This window comes from Ochlerotatus camptorhynchus, unplaced genomic scaffold (genome assembly GCF_037179485.1).
Source record: "Ochlerotatus camptorhynchus isolate MF236.1 unplaced genomic scaffold, CSIRO-AGI_Acam_v1.1 ptg000248l, whole genome shotgun sequence".
Lineage (NCBI taxonomy): Eukaryota > Metazoa > Arthropoda > Insecta > Diptera > Culicidae > Ochlerotatus > Ochlerotatus camptorhynchus.
The window spans coordinates 2,113,767-2,129,471 of record NW_027040738.1 but is presented as its reverse complement, the minus strand read 5'-3'; the positions used below and the strand labels follow the sequence as shown (position 1 = coordinate 2,129,471).

General features: G+C 42.0%; 1 protein-coding gene and 2 pseudogenes across 1 annotated transcript in view; 2 read left to right on the top strand and 1 right to left on the bottom strand.

Moving 5' to 3' along the window:
- Positions 1 to 15,705, top strand: part of LOC135704812 (RYamide receptor-like) — a 409,469-nt gene that overhangs the window by 329,075 nt on the left and 64,689 nt on the right. The window lies entirely within an intron of this gene.
- Positions 1,866 to 2,924, top strand: LOC135704824 (uncharacterized; annotated as a pseudogene).
- LOC135704823 (uncharacterized) lies at positions 3,064 to 5,313 on the bottom strand (annotated as a pseudogene).

Genomic DNA, 15,705 nt, shown 5'->3' with positions numbered 1-15,705 from the left:
AGTTGTTAAAAAAGTATTGCTTGGATAATAACACCCGAGCATCGCATTTCGAAGCTGCAGGGGGCGAGACAGTAGAAAAAAAAATGTCCCATGATGTGCCGGTTACGGTCCTCTCTTCACTGCGGCGGTGGACTGTAATATAATTTCAACCCCGGAGGGAGGTGCAGTATCATTACTGAGGTTGCATTTAATTGGAGCTGTGAGATATCTGAGATTATAAAGAGTAATTTGCTCGCTGGACATTCGAAGCGCTTCCTGTTGGTTGAAGCAAAACCCAAAATTTATATTCGACTGAATTCGCAAACAAAACACATGTTGATAGCACTGGGTACGGGGATGTGTTTACCATGTGACCGATAACTGTGCGGAACAGCTATTACCTTAATGAAAAAACACAGAACTGAGCGCAATGTAAAGCAAATGCATGGTCTGAACAGCGTACAGGATAACGATTTGAAATGAAAATCTATGTGGTTATAAATTTACCTTATTTAATTGCAACTACGAGAGGACTTTGTCTGGGTATTATCCGTTTTTCCGGTTACGGGTGTTGTTGGTTAAGGTTGTAAATACGAAACTCTCCACTTAGCTCCAGTAGCTTAACCTCACAGCGATTGGTGGTTTCCATTCCAAAGGTGTATTTCCATTGGACTTTGGAGACACCAAGAATAAAAAAAACTACAAAGGACAGCCCTATGGGGTTGTGCAAAATGGTGACGTAGGACTACGTGGTTTTATATAATAAATGTTGTTTGTTAACTGCAGCAGGAGCTTGTGTTTTGTGTACGAATAGGACTTTGAGCGGGATTCTCTCTGTTTATACTCTTTAGTATGATGCGCTTGGCATAGATGGCCCACAGCGACTCACGCAGAGCTACTGATTCCGATCAATAGCGGTGCGGCTTATTCCTCCTTCTATGGATGCTGCTGCTGATGCCGACGACCGGACTGAATCCAATCAGCGGTTGAGGGCAGCCTTGATAGCTAGCTGCTTGCGGGAAGCCTTTCGTTGTATCGTGTACTGGAGAACACCACCACTCACCACGCAGTGATTGAATAATCACCATTTGGTGAGACCGGATGGAATTCAACTTTGAAATCTGTGTTAGGGAAATCGCTTTTCGCAGGCAATTGGTGATAATTTTAATTATCATAGCAACAGTTGCACATTCGTTCAATTTAAAATAGCGACATTTTGAAGTAGATGCATAGAAATATGTATGATCGATTGGTGATAAAATTATTGAAATTGGTCCAGGGGCAGCTGAGTTATTGACGTTCAAAATCTTTCATAATTTCGTTACATGTTCCATTTTCGGTTTCCACAAAGTGTACCCCCATATAGAAATCACAGACGTAGTCCTACGTCAAAAACATTAGGACTGAAATGAAGGACAAACCAAACCCCCCCCCCCCCCCCATTATCAAAATTCACCTCACAAATCTGTATAACGGTTGCGCTAAATTAAGCACTCATGGATAAACAGCAAGCCGCGAAAACGCTGCTTGCCGGAAGCGTCTAATTGAAAAATTCCAGAATACTCGGATCCAGGGACGTAGTGAGGGGGTGGCGAAAATGACTCCTTCCAAGTTCGACAAGCTAAAGGTGCGAGTTCACAGAGTTTTTATCAGTCTTCACGAAAACATGTATTGCGCCGCTTATAATTTATTAGAGTCTGGCGGCGATTATAATGCGCTTGTCAATATACTCGCATGACAGCCGCAACCTCAAAGCCATTGTTGCTTTTCAGTTGAGTTTTTTTCTTTTGATAAATAATCAAAACCTAACGTGGAGTTGATACGCAGATAGACTGCTCCTGATTCGTAGATTAGATTTCAATAATTATTTATTCAACGTCAAGGCTATGGCCGATATTCAGGAGAGAGTTTCACATCAACATGCATCCTCCAACACCGTATATCATTGTTTATACGGGTTCTACTTTTTGGGCCTTAAAAAAGCCAGCTGGCAAAAATATATGCGAAACATCCGTCGACAATCTCAGACTGGATTACATTGTACGAGCAGAACAAGGTTTTTTCCCGAAAGGAAAAAGCTAAAGTTTTCCTTCGTTTTGGAGCCGAGGAAAGAACGTGGCTAATTAATCTGTACAAAATGAATCCGGTTATGTAACTCTATGAAGCGAAACACAAATTCATGCAATATTTTCATATTTTAATCATAAATCTATCAGCACCGCCTCCATCAGTAGAATTCGTCTATCAGAAGGTTATACCTGGAAGGTCCTAGAACGACGTGCAATCCAACTACGGCAGGAGGAGATCTATCGCTTTTTTACTGAATTGAATGAGACCAGCTGGGATATTCACAATTTACTATTCTTGGATGAGGTCTCATGCGACAATAGGAGCATACTTCGCACTAAAGGTTATGCTAAGGTTGGTGAAAAGCTAGTGTACAGAGGAGAATTTGTGAGACGTCCACGTTGATCCCTTCTAAGCTTCCTCGGTGTCAATGGAATACTGGAAACTTTTTCAACGGAAGGTACATTCACACGAGCTATATTTTTTCAATTGTGTTCGACAGCTAATAGGATCTGGAAAAGTGAAGACATCCCGGAGCATATTCCGTATGGATACTCGACGGGGCCAGAATCCATTGCCACCGATCCATAACGGAATACCTTCGTTCATTGGGAATCGTAGTCATCTTTCTGCCGGCGTACGCACCCTTTTTTAACCCTATTGAATTGGTCTTCGGCTGTTTGAAGGCATATCTGAGACGGACATACGTGGAAAATAGTTCCAAGGATATTGCAATAACGATAGCAAAAGCTTTGAATGATTTCAAAGACAGAAGCTGTGTGAATATTTTCCGAAAGTGCGGGTATCTACCTGGGGGAACTTTTGATCCTAGTGTTGGATTGGGCCAAAACATGAGAGACATTGGATTTTCGATGTGAATCTGACTAGTGCTGGTGAACTGATTAAGTAATTTCTGATATGTGATTTTGTGTAATAAAATACTCATTACGAAAATGTTTTCATTGATAATTTTATTCGAGCATTCGGAAACATAAAAAAATCGGAGTCAATCGCAGCCTATGCATGGTCAACATCGATGCAATCACTCACAGTTTTGGCTAGCTCCATGGAATAGCGATTCTCCTTCGCTGCGACGGAGTTATTCATGGCCTGTAGCATCTCTGCATATTCTCTTTGCTTATCCTCCATTAATCCAATCCTTTTTCCCATGACAGCACGGTCATTTTTCAGGTCTCTCAAAATCCTGCTGTAGGCATTGTTGATATTGTTTGCGATCTGTAGATCAAGGCGAGCTTTTTCCAATAGAGTGTCACTGTGGACTGGTACAGAGCTAAACAGGCTGATCAGATGTTCAGGGGGTGTCTCGTGCATCAGTTTTTCTCTGACGTCAACTGGCTTTGTAGCAATCCAGCTAGCCCAGCAACCCCAGTTTACATCGTCGCCGCTCAAGTACTGTCCATGATTTACTTTAAGCTCAGCCTTGATCTTATTCACGGAAACCAAAGACTCTGCTCCAGCGCGGTCTTTTTCCAAAGGCCGTATCAAGCTCTGTTCCAATAAGTTCCACCTGTGAAGACTTGTTACAGAGTCTGAATACCTGTACACTACAACAGTGATTTCCTTTGCAGCATTGCTTCATCGACCTTCGCTGGACCAAAACTACGTTTGCTAGTTTTGTCTTGAAAAATCAGAAAGTTGTCGCAGTTCTCATAGCATAGAGCTTCTTCGTCCCACGACACTTTTGCAAAAGAGGCACTAGTCTCTGCCTCCATACTCTCGTGAATGGTGTCATGGAAAACAGCCGCCCGGTGCACAAACTTCGAACAGTAGATCCATATTTGTCTGACAACATCATCGGCACTATTGCCTCCCACACCAGGGGATCCACAACGATCTTGATTTTTCTGGATCTTGAAGCGTTTGTGTTTTTTTGATGCGGGACGCTCAGTATCCGGGTACTTTCTCTGAATCAAAAACAAAACACACGCTATGATTCAAGTTACAGATAAAATCATTCAATGCGAAATACCTTTGTTTAAGATGTTGAAGCTACGGGTTCCAATTCATCCATCAATGAGACCACTGGTGCTGGTTCTGGTTCCACATCCAGAAGGTATTCTTCATTGTAGAACTCCTGGGAGAAATCGGATGCTTTTCCAGCCGAATCTAGGCTTATATCGTAATCGATTTTGAGTGGATCTGAATATCCATCTCGACCTCCACTTTCTTTTGCATTGTTTTCGAATTTTAATTAGGATACACTTTCAGAATCACTCATTTTTCGTGTTGATACTCGCACAATATTCTTAAACTACGGGCAGACGAATATCCAAAACAAAACGTAAATAAATAAACAAATGATTATTCTGGGAAAGTTCAAGATGTTTATGAGATGAAAGGTGTTCCGATAATCAAATTGACATTGCTAGTCAAATAATAATAATTATTATTCTTGTAGTGCGGTGGTGTATATTCTGCTTACAAACATTTAACAGCTGACTCAGCATGTCACCCAATCAGCATCTTGAGTGTGCGTGAGCAAATTGTATGTCTCTTTCACCTTTCTTATTCCACTGTTTACCGCTTCCTACTTTTGCTTTATCTTCAAAGTGAGCAGTTGGGAGCACCTTTCATATTGAGAACACCTTGGGTGATACAAGAGCATGGAGTCACTTGATTTTTAAACAGTATGTTTTTGGTGATTCCATAGTAATGCTTATGTAAGAGTCATTCTTTGATGTTGAGGAACTTTGCGGGTATTACTTCGCTGTTAACCAGCTGTCATCGAAGATTGCCGCTGCTTTTGGATTATTGAAAATCGCCCATCAATACCATTACGTATGGAATAAGACATCGTTCAAATGGCCACCTCGGCTTCGCTTGGTGGCGTGCATCCGAGAGGTCAAATTTTCCATGACTCTGGTGCACAAATCGGGCTTGAGTAATGTTGGCTTTGAGGGCATCGATGGTTTGCGGCTTCTTGACATAGACCTGCGACTTAACATAACCCCACAAGAAAAAGTCTATCGGGGTTAAATCACACGATCTTGGTGGCCAGTTGACATCGCCTCCGCGCGAAATAACCATGCCCGGAAATCGCACATGCAGAATATCGACTGTTACGTGCGCTGTATGGCACGTTGCACCGTCCTGTTGGAACCAAATATCGCTCACATCCATATCGTTTACTTTAGCCCAGAAGACGGTGACAGTGATAGCCTTGCCAGTGTCGTTTTCGAAGAAATAGGGACCGATGACGCCTCCGGCCCTAAATGCACACCAAACAGTGACTTTCTTGGGATACATTGCCACTTGGTGGACCTCGTGTGACTTTGTCCCAAATTCGACAATTCTGCTTGTTCACATACCCGTTCATCCAGAAATGGACCTCGCCGCTGAAGAAGATTTTTCGGGCAAAATCAGGGTCTGTTTCCTACTGCTCCAAAACCCAATCAGAGTACACACGGCGCTGTCTATGATCGTGTATACGAACAAAGGCTTGTGTGAAACATCTCAGCTGAGCTCTCTTCCTTGAGACGGTTGATAGTTGCGAGCATGTCCGGATTTGCATAGTAACTGTCGTAGGCCCGTTGCAGCTCCGCATGATGAAAATCGTCATAAGCTTGTTTGGATTTCCAGCGGAAGAAACTAGCAGTTTTTGGCTTACCGTACGCCAGCCCTCGTTAATTGCGTTTTTGGCCTGTCCAAAATTGCCAACTTGTCTGGAACATCACTATGTTTTCGTTGGTGAGGAGATAGGGACGAAGCCGCGTCCTTGTGCTTGACCTAGGTGAGGTAAACACACTCGCAAAGTCACTGCTATGTGATCGATGAATGAGCATACGTTTGTATGCACGGTTCGCAGCTGATAACACAATCCTCTGCTGACATGAATTTGTGAACATGCAGCGAATTTGTTCATTATCGGGTGCGAAACCGAACTTTTTGTCAGTGCGAACCTCAACCTGAGCTAGGTTTTAAAAAGTTGGTGGGGTTGTGTACAATACACGACCGCATGGTTGACGTAGACTACGTTTCCGCATATGAAACACTTGTCTTTAATCCTCCGTTATAAAATATATTCCCCGTGCACACTTCAATGCCCAAGTAACAATTTGGGTTTTATGAGGGTTCTGTAGATCATGATTTAGACTTGTAGAAGGATATAAAACCTCGATAAAACTTTCAATTTACTTGAGATGCCCATCACATCTCCGTTGAACATTTTTTATGGATAACACGTTTAACCAAACGCTTGATCGCAGTGGGATACCTCCGGTGGGAAATCGTTCACAAGCATGTATTGCACATTCCAGCCCAAGTAACATTGCAAGTTTTATTGAGGTTTTAAAGCACTCTACAAGTCTAAATCATGGTCTACAGTACCCTCATAAATCCCAATTTGTTACTTGGGAGGTAACCAATAAGCCCGTTAATTTGAATTGATTTTGTTTAAAAAGCTTATATACGACTAATATAGGGCTTTGGCGCATTATTATTTTGATTATTACTAAGCAGGCTTTTTGGTTACTTGGGATTGCCCCCTTACTTTTTTTCCAGCAGCATAATCGAAAATTTGATATTCAGAGTTGGTCTTTCACAAAATTAGAAAGTTTGGTCCATGTTCAATATTTAATCATAATTTGCTACTTCAAGCAATCAAAAATTCGTCCAACCAAGCAGGATCATAATTCTAAATGTTCATTGGATAGCTTAGCGTAGGAATTTATCCGCCTCTTAAGCACATAATGAGGAACTAGAACTACAAGTATTCAGAAATATATCTGTTAACTTCATGAATTTACACTAAGACGCTCCAACCCATTTTCAGAGGTTTAATTTTTGTTGGACCGAACTAAACACAGCACCACCCAGAAACTCGCTAATCCACTTGGTGCATGAATTTGGTAACAAACAACAATGTAAAGCTTTACTTAAAGATGTAAATGATTTTTTACCGTCCCTCTGGATCCCACTTAAACACAGAGACGGTCCAAAATCATCAAAATTCAGTTCGCCAAGCAGAATCTAACGAATACTAGCCTGTAAACTCATATAATTTTGACAGTTCTTACAGTTATGCATCTGTAATTTGTATACAACATCCGAAAAGGAGGGACTTTTTTACATATTCTGCAGAAAAAAATAAATACAACTACTATCTAAGTTCCGCCCCTGTATCTATTGTGCAGAATATGTAAAAAAGGATGGACTTCAGATGTTAATCTAATTGCAAATAAAGAGGTACCAGACATGTTTTACACTATTTTGTAGCTGTGAGAGGTACAGCATACATGGACCTGCAAATTTTCTTTCAACTTGAATGTTTGGCTCTTTTGGCGGACGAAAAAATTAACGTCAATTCTTTTTAGGTTGTTGTTATAGGATGATTATATTATATACGCTACCAAATGGTACTCGATTATGACGACTTGGTTTGGGGAGAACGTTTATTTCATTGGAACATTTATAAAATTAACACTTTTTTTGTACATTTTCTACGATTTTTTGAGAAAATTAGAAAAACATTTATTGTAGCAGATTGTGAGAGTTATTTCATATCGATTGGTGTATTTGAATTTCAATTTCATTTATAAATGACAAAATTATAAGCGTTCAAAACCTTACATCTTTTCGTGACGGTCGCAATTTTAGATTTTAGATTTACCCCCAGTACCTTCCCGTAAGACGTAGTCTACGTCAAAACAAACGATCAAACTGACGTTTTCCAGAATACAAGCAGACCCGATCTTGATACCCGATCAAGGTTGGAACTGAATAATAAACAAATTCGCTAATAGATACGATCTAGTCTTGAAGAAGAATTGGCCGAAATGTGTGTATGGCCAGAATCTCTGGGCGTAGCATTATCCACACGTCATGCAGCTGCAACTGGAGCTGCCTGGAGAGACGGACTCGTATTGTACCCCGTTACATCCTCGGTTGCATCCCATTGTCGCAGCACACAATTAACAACTTCATTCGGACAGTTAAAATGACGTTTACTACCACTCGAACTTTGAAATAAAGCATAATTTTGAGATTTTTTCTTCTAGAACAACGAGAAAAGTAGCCATCATTTGTGAATAGAAATTAGTTGGTCCAGTTTTATGGAAGCGCTGGTAGAAAGTCACGTCAAAACTACTTGACAAAGTAGTCAATTAAAATCGCCTGCGAGAATTACGTGCTCGGTGGTGTGTCGGAGGTAGTAAGCAATTGTGTTGTTGAAGAAACGCTCTCTCTGGGTGCGGTATTGGTGTGTTTACACTTATGATATTTCACTAGCGCTAATGAGCTAGCTGTTAGCAAAAAAATTCACTAGCATAATGTAAACAGGGAATCACCATAGAGGTAACTCTAAGACCAGAAGGTCCCGAAGAAACGAGCTTAACTTTTTGGCTCAGCTCTGGTACTATCTTCGGTTCCAAGCTAATCGATTCACCCCTCGAAACATAGGAAAATTAACTAACCCCTCATTTTATCTGTCAAACTTTCATAGCGAATCAAAACAAACATAGTGTAGTACTGGAATTAATACTAGAATGGGGTCGTTAGTCGATTTGCTTGGGACCAATAGGCTAGTCAAGTAGTGAGCTAATTTGAAATCGTTAGTTTCGTATTGATTGTTGGAATCAGCGTCTACCAGCATGAGATTTCAGGAGCAACTGAAATTTGTGCTAGTTGGCTAGTACACTAGCGCCAGCAAATTCGCACAGATGTAAACACCCCATATACTGTTCCAGACGGGGCGTAAACGCAACTAAGTGTGGTATCGAGAACACGCAAAGCGACCAGGTGACCATCTAGACTTCTCTCCTCATGCGAGAAATGTATATGGTCTCTTAATGCGATGGCAGTTCCTCTTCTTGCATGGACGACTGCACCAATGAATTTAAGTTCACTCACCCGAGAAAAAGTGACACAAGCTGCGGGCAATGTTTACTAATCATGACCACTGAATGTTCATTATTCATGATTCATGAACATTTAGTGTTCATGATTAGTAAACATTGCCCGCAGCTTGTGTCACTTTTTCTCGAGTGAGTGAACTCAAATCCATCGGTGCACTCGTCCATGGTCAACGTTGGCAATGAAGTTGAAACCAGGGAGAGTAAGCTGCCCGTTTTCCACCTCCTGACGTCGAGCTCCATCGTTCGGACAAGTGTTCGAAGTGCATTAAGTTTCGTTGCGTTCGTAATGTTGTTTACGTTGATGGTCGCAATATTATAGCTGAAGAGGACGGTTTAGTTTTTTTTTCTTAAGGGTCCTGTGCACCACCAGCGGTGCAAAGGGCCAACGTGAAAGACTTCCATCCTGGGCGGCTGCTCGCTTTTGCCTTGACCTGGGCCCAGGTCAGATTCCTATCGACTTGCTTAATTTCCTTATTGAGGCTCCGCCGCCATGAGCCCCTGGGTCTACCTCTGCTGCGATGTCCTGCTGGATTCCAATCCAGCGCTTGCTTGCAGATTTCGTTTCCGCCCCGTCGAAGTGTGTGGCCGACCCACCTCCACTTTCGCTCTCGAATTTCTGTTGCTATCGGCTTCTGATGACATCGACGATGGAGCTCGGCATTTGAGATCCAGTTGTGAGGCCACCAGGCACGAATTATATACCGCAGGCATCGGTTGATGAAGACCTGCAGCTTTTGAGTGTTCTCCGCTGATACACACCACGTCTCGCTGGCGTATAACAACACAGATTTCACGTTCGAGTTGAAAATTCGGATTTTGGTGCGTTGACTTATCTGGTTGGATCTCCATACGTTTCGTAAGCTCGCAAACGCAGCCTTAGCCTTCTTAATTCGCGCACCATTGTCGCTCTTGATCCCGCCGTCCGACGCTATTTGGCGGCCAAGATATTGGAAACTTTCGACCTTCTCCACTGCTTGCCCCGCTACCGTAAAGTTGGAAGGGTTGCCCGTGTTGATATCCAACGATTTGGTCTTGTTGACGTTGATGGTGAGACCCGCCGCAGAGGAGCGTTCGGCTAGGTCATTGAGCTTACTCTGCATATCAGAGCGCCGTTGTGCTAGTAGAGCAACATCATCAGCCAAATCGAAGTCGTTGAGATGCTCCATGGTGATAGGCTGCCAAAGCAGCCCACGGTTCGGTACACGGTCAATTGCACCTACCATGATCTCGTCGATTACGATGAGAAACAGTAGCGGTGATAGTATACATCCTTGTCTCACACCAGCGACTACCCGGATAGGGTCGGACAAGGCTCCGTTATGCAGAACTCTGCACGTGAAAGCCTCATACTGCGCTTCGATGAGGTTGACGATTTTATCCGGGACTCCCTTGCGTCTCAGGGCGCCCCACAGATTCTCGTGATTGAGACGGTCGAAAGCTTTTTCAAAGTCAATTAATACCAAATAAAGGGACTCTTGGAATTCATTGACCTGCTCCAGGATGATGCGGAGCGTGACAATATGGTCCACACAAGATCTTCCGGCACGGAATCCTGCCTGCTGCCGTCGGAGAGTCGCGTCGATCTTCTCCTGTATCCGATTCAGGATAACTTTGCACAGAACTTTGAGAACAATACACAGTAACATGATGCCTCGCCAATTGTCGCACACAGTCAGATCCCCCTTGTTTGGGACCTTCACTAAGATGCCCTGCATCCAGTCGACCGGAAAAGTCGCGGTGTCCCAGATATTACAAAATAGTTGATGCAACATTTGTCCGGATAACATGGGGTCAGTTTTGAGCATCTCTGCTGATATGCGATCCACCCCTGGAGCCTTGTTGGATTTCATGCTTCGGATAGCTGCTTCAATCTCCTGCAGTGATGGGGCCTCGGAATTGACGCGAGTGATGCGCCGCACCCTAGGCGGATCATGCCGAGATGTTGATGGCTGGTTGGCCGTCGAAATTCGAAGAATTTGTTCGAAGTGCTCATACCAGCGTTTCAGCTGGTCAGTGGGGTCGGTAAGCAATTGTCCGGTCGTGTCCTTCACTGGCATCCTCGGGTTCATCCTTGCTCCACTCAGGCGTCGTGAGATATCGTAGAGGAGGCGTATATCGCCAGTGTTTGCGGCTTTCTCCCCTTCGTCGGCCAGGGAGTTCACCCACGCTCGCTTGTCCCGTCTGCAAGAGCGCTTGACTTCCTTCTGTAGAGCCGAGTACCGTTGACGAGCTTCGTTCTTGGCTCCTCTGGTTCTCGCCCGCTCTATCGCGGCTTTTGCTTCTCTACGCTCCTCAATCTTCCGCCAGGTTTCATCTGTGATCCACTCTTTCCTCTGGGTGCGCAGCTCACCCAAGTTGTTCTCGCTTGTTTCTATAAAGGCATTCTTGATGGCCGTCTACGCTGCCACCTTCTGGAACGTCCGCAGCTCGAGTCTCAAGTTCATGAACAAAAGACCTTTTTACCGCTGGATCTTCAAGTCGGCGTGTGTTGAACCGCCGCCCGAGTCTCTCCTCCCGTCGCTGGATCCGCGCCATGCGTAGGCGTATTTCACCGATTAGAAGGTGATGGTCAGACGCGATGTCGGCGCTGCGTTTATCCCGGACATCAAGAAGGCTCCGTCTCCATTTTCGGCTGATGCAGATGTGGTCGATCTGATTCTCGGTATGTCCATCACGGGAAACCCACGTGACTTTTAGGACGGTTTAGTGGTTGGAGTCTTTGTCGTGTGAAACGTTGCCATTATCACAACGCATTTTTTTTTACCAATCGGTCTTTGTAACCGCCTGCAGGACGTTGACGAATCGGTCTCGTCACCGTCGATTTTTTGTTGCGAAGCTGATTTGTGCGTGACTCTTGTCCATGTTTTGCGTTATCTCCATGCTGTACGTCTGCTGGTTTTAGGAACTCATCGAAATCAATCTCGATTGGTTCTACGAATTAAATTATTGAAATTAAAATCAGCTTTTCGTCAATACTCGTCATCAATCATCGTCATAGCCGAAAGAACAAAATACATGAATAAGAACGAGCTTTAGTGTACTGCATAAGGCGGCAACGTTGCATGTCGTATGACAGCCTCACTGTGGGCTGTCGCTTATAGCTCAATCTCAAGGCTGTCGTAGGAAAAAGAAAGCGTCAGCCGTTGAAATACTGTCATGAGGCGGTACTTTTGGTATGCCTGATCACGCCTGCCTTGGTCCCTTATTAATGAGTTGATGGGTCGATAGGTAGGGTCCAGGTGTGGGAGCTGCCTCCCTGGCGTCGGTAGCATTGGTGCTCAGCACGAAAAACAAGATCGACGGAAAACAAACCAAAGGAACAAAAATAGTTGAGTTACAAATCAGTTCAGATCTGCAGAAAATCGTAAAATAATTCAATTAGCGATGGAAATTGGAAAGATATTCAATGAAAAATGCATTAATTTGCGTTGTAACAAATCCTTATTCTGGTGTAAACAAACGGTTTGGTTTACGTTTCCTTTCGACGACCCCCTCTCTACATTTGATCGATCCGATCGGAGGCGGAAGAAGGCAAGATTAGGGGTCAGATGGATTTTAGGCTTCCACAGTGTTTTCTACGGCAGCATTCAATGTTTTAAGGACCGGAACCGTATAAAAGATAAAACCTTCTATGCCCAACAAAAAAATAAATTAAATAACTCCTCCTCTCTAGACGTAAACATTCGTAATGACCGTTGCACAGTGGTCCAGAATGCAGATTTAGATGGAAGGATAAGCTTTGAGTCTGAAATTTAAATTTTAGACAAAAAGTGTATTCTACAAAGTTGTTCCTTGTAATCAGGCCCTCATTTTTATGTCAATGAACTCTAAGGTGGTTCTTATAATCATTGAAATCAAAAATCTAACTTTTTTGTTAGAAGAAATTAATGTATACACTAGGGGCTTCCCACTCTAAACATAATATTTCTCGCGGTGTACTTATAAATATCTGACTGATATCTTAGATACGTATAAATACTTAAAAATACTTACGAAATACCTAGTACTAGTATGCTTACCTGGTTGCTAGGTGAATTTCTGAAATTTGTTTATTCAATGTTGTCAGGGATGTTATGTGTTAGGCTGGTTTGTGTGCAAAGCGTATTTTAAAATTTATTATTATGTGCTCCTTATTAAAAATCACATTATGCTATTCTAATAAAAATTAACATAGAACCGCGCACACACGATATATACGCAGATAAATGTGGATTTCTCATAAGCGTCACCATTTAAAATGCTCTGCGTGCTTATATGTTATCCTCATCGTGCTTCGATGGTTATGCGAAAATATCACAAAAGGTACAATATTTGTGCATTTCCTCATTAAAATTGTATGAATATTTTTCATAACGACGTGTTTGGGGTATCATCAACTATTCGTGGAATAGTTGTATGATTTGGGTTATCGTTCAGGTATTTTTTATTATGGATACGAACTTATTGTTTATCTCTTATTAATGACACATTGATTTATAAATATTAACTGTAATAATAGGTTTATGTGCATTTAATAAAAACACAAAAATATTAAAAAATTGCATTCGTTTAAATATTTTATAGTTTCAGCACTTAAAGATCCTGTAGCATCCGGTGGGATATGCGATGTGTATTTCTCAACATCGATTCCAATAATGCTCTCGTTGGCGTTCAACAGTCCTCCACCGTCCATAATTTTAAATTTTAAATTTTAACTCTCCTCGTTTTTTATAGTTCCATGGCACTTTGCTGGAATCCGTTCAAGCGAACACATCTTTGTTCTACATGAAAATATAGTTTTAATTTTAGTTTGAACTTCTACTACGTTCAGACTATAGCTGATATCATAACAAATCTCCCTTTTACCTGTCTTAAACGAGAATCCATTTACGTGACAAATAATTGATCCTTCAATGAAAATCCAATCTCCCATATTTATATCTTCTAATAAACTGTATTGTTGACGATCGCTTGTTTGCTTGATAGATATTTCATCTGGGTGGTATAATCTTCGAATTCTGCCATTGGAGCATTCATACTTGGTATTCAAAGCATCCAAAGTATCGTAGATTTCTTGATATTGTACTCTTTTCCATTTGTACCTCGTATTTTGAAAGTGTACTTTAGGTCAGTTGTGCAATTTCTTAAGCTAATATCACCACTGCAATGTTTAAATATCATCTCAGCATCAGCTATATTATTTTCTTGATCGAGTTCCGATATGCTTGAGTAAAAGCCATTTTCCATAATTTCATCTTCTTGTTTATCGTCATTGTTAATTTCTTCGCTGTCTACGTAGGGGGATGTAGCTCATCGATTCTTCCGGTTCGCCTCCTAGCATCGTGCTATAAGGTACCAGGCGATAACCAGGGTAGTTGATCAATAGCTTGATGACGTCATTTCGTTGGCGTCTGCTATGGGAAATTCTCATAGCAGGCGTTGACGATGGGACGTTGTCGAGTTGTCGAATAGCAACTATCGTGGTAACTCACCGATTACCTGTCGATCTGCCAAATTTGGAAAGACGTCTGCATTGAATTGTCTCATATAATAATATTCCGCCCACTATATCACACGAAATTGCGAGTAGTTGAGTGGAATGGAGATAAGTTAAGCATTGGGTACAGGACCAAGTCTCCCCTGGGTGGTGCCAGAAGATGAGCGCAATAGAATCATCAAGTTGCCATAAGGCACGGAATGAGACTATTGCATGGCTGCGTAGTCAAAGTCTTCCATTCGTTAGTCTTTTCAGGTGGATTAGAACAGGTTTAGGTTTAGGGTGGGCGTTGGCCAGATTTGGTTTCCTAAATAGGACCTAGATTATTTAATACACTAGTAACCTCAACTTCTGTCACAATGTTTCATTGTGACTAATCAACACTCAATGGGTAAAATATCAAATTTGCGGTAAATTTGAAAAAAGGGAACTTGGAGTGTAGAGTGCACTGTCCACTGGACGATTCTGAAGCCTGACCAAGTGAGTGGGTAACGGGTTTATTTGATTGTACGTCATTTCCAAGTTATATATAGATACATTCATACCATTGGCATTTTGTATTTGAGATAAGACAGAGACAGGATGCGGAGGGCCCGCTTAGGGGGAGCGTAACCCATGTTATGGCTTCCATTTATTAAATAGTTCAGATAGGCTGGAAATGATAGGTTCATGGTGAGAAAATGTACCATATGGTGCCCGTTCACTGATCAAAATTAGATTCAAATCGTCAGGCCCTGCCCTGGAATAAGGGAATTGACGATGATTTGTCAAGTTTCATTTTGCATTTGCATATAATTGTAAGTTTAGGTTTGCTTTTGTAATTGTAAGATAGATAGTTTGCCTCAATTGAAACATTGAGTTAAACATGACGAATCATACCTCTAAAATAGTAGTAGTTACAGTGCCGCATTATCTAACTTTTGTTTTGTTTGTTTACATATAACTAATACTAATACCTCCTTGTTTTCTCTCTAATTTGTCTACTATGTCCCACCATCACGATGAGAGATGAGCTACCGTACATGGTACACGCTCATATACACTCCCAAAATAGTATGCCGCAAGTAAGTATATCACAGAGGCAACTAAAGATCCAGAAACAAAAACCGAAAACGCTGAACGGCAGATTGGTTTACAGTGGTCGACCAGGGTGTGTGCTGATAAATTACAAAATTACAATTACATCATTATTCCATGCATCAGCTTGAATTACGTTGATCGATATTACATTTTTTTTTGCTGTGCACTACACCACCGGAGCCAGCAAAGTTCAACAATCCATCGTTGCTTATGCCTTTGTTGTCGTTTGGA